General features: G+C 52.6%; 1 protein-coding gene across 1 annotated transcript in view; it reads right to left on the bottom strand.

Moving 5' to 3' along the window:
- Positions 1–1,427, bottom strand: part of LOC104276381 (serine/threonine-protein phosphatase 2A 55 kDa regulatory subunit B beta isoform-like) — a gene marked incomplete at both ends in the record, with an annotated part of 7,298 nt that overhangs the window by 845 nt on the left and 5,026 nt on the right. The window lies entirely within an intron of this gene.

Consider the following 1,427-nt stretch of genomic DNA (forward strand, 5'->3'; position numbering starts at 1 on the left):
CGAGCCGGGGTGCGAGGGCAGCCTCTGCCCAAACATCTGCCCACCCTGCTCCAGCGAGCGCCCACAGGATGTCACCACAGCCAGTCTGGCCTAGACCGGACAAACGCCCGGTTTTAAGGACTTTACTCGGCGCAGCTGAAGCCCCTTTCTTTTTCAGGCGTGCAATAAGCAAGAAGGATCATCGGAGACTGATTTATCAACAACACCACAGATGCCCAGAAGATTTAGAGCCTTTAACGTCACGTCTGCTCTCTAGAAATCATGTGCAGTGTAACTGAAAGTCAATGTAAATATTTTATAGCCACTGCAACCTACAGATTTAATCTGATCAGTCTTTGAATAAATCACAGTTTGAACAGTTTGAAGGAGACCAATGAAGTTCCAAATCAAATGTATTTACAAATTTGATTTCAAAGGAACATCAGCTGGGCAAGTATGACTTTAAAAAAACCCCAAGAATCCCAAGAGAGATGCTGCCGATGCGGGGAGGGGCCATCTGCCCAGCTCCTCTTTCCACCCCACAGACGGCTCCAGCGCCGCGTTAAAGGAGCTGCTTGTGACCCAAACAAGCTCCCACCACTTCTCTGCTGGAGGAAAATCTGGCCACCAGCTGCATTTGCCGACCCTTTTCCCCAGGGCTGAGGCTCCGCTCCACAGCCCGCACCACGGCTACTGGCTCCCACTCAGCGGTGGCCAGAGCAGGGGACACAGCAGCTGCCAGCCCGGAGGCAGCGTCCTACACCCAGCACCCACGTTTGCTTGGGGTTATTGTCCCCTCACTGAGTCCAGTGGTACTAACACCCGAACTCCCAAAAGTACAGTGGAAAAAACACCCAAAGAGCTGCTATAAGGCATCTCGCTACAGATCAGAAACGGCATTGCCCACAGCAGGACCCGGCTCTGGGTCCTTTCGTCACCAGCAGGAAATCTGATGACACATCAGGGTTTTTTTAATAAGAAAAGCAGGAGCAACGTGGGAAAATAAAGATCTGAGGCAGTCAGTAGAGAGCAGCTGAACGCCACAACTTGACTTCACTGTAATCATACAGGTTTGCTCACCCGGGGCCAGGTGGTGTTGTGAGGTTTCTTTTAGCATCTGCATCGTTTCTGCCGTGGACGCGTGTGTGTGAGCGGATGTCAAGGCTAGAGGTGTCTGGTTTATAGCACAGGGGCAAGAGGAAATCGTTGCTGATACAGCAGAAGCACAAAATGTTAAACTGCAGATCAACTATCAAACATGAGACACCTCAGAGAATAAACCCAAGAGCTGATGCAGCACCGAGGCAAGTCAGCGAGGAAGAGATGCCTGTGGTGTGAAGACACCGGGCACAGCTCCCGATGCCGGGTACAGCTCCCGGTGCCGGGCACAGCTCGGGATGCCGGGTACAGCTCCTGACTCCAGGCACAGCTCGGGATGCTGGGCACAG

This window comes from Apaloderma vittatum, unplaced genomic scaffold, assembly GCF_000703405.1.
Source record: "Apaloderma vittatum isolate BGI_N311 unplaced genomic scaffold, ASM70340v1 scaffold21747, whole genome shotgun sequence".
NCBI lineage: Eukaryota > Metazoa > Chordata > Aves > Trogoniformes > Trogonidae > Apaloderma > Apaloderma vittatum.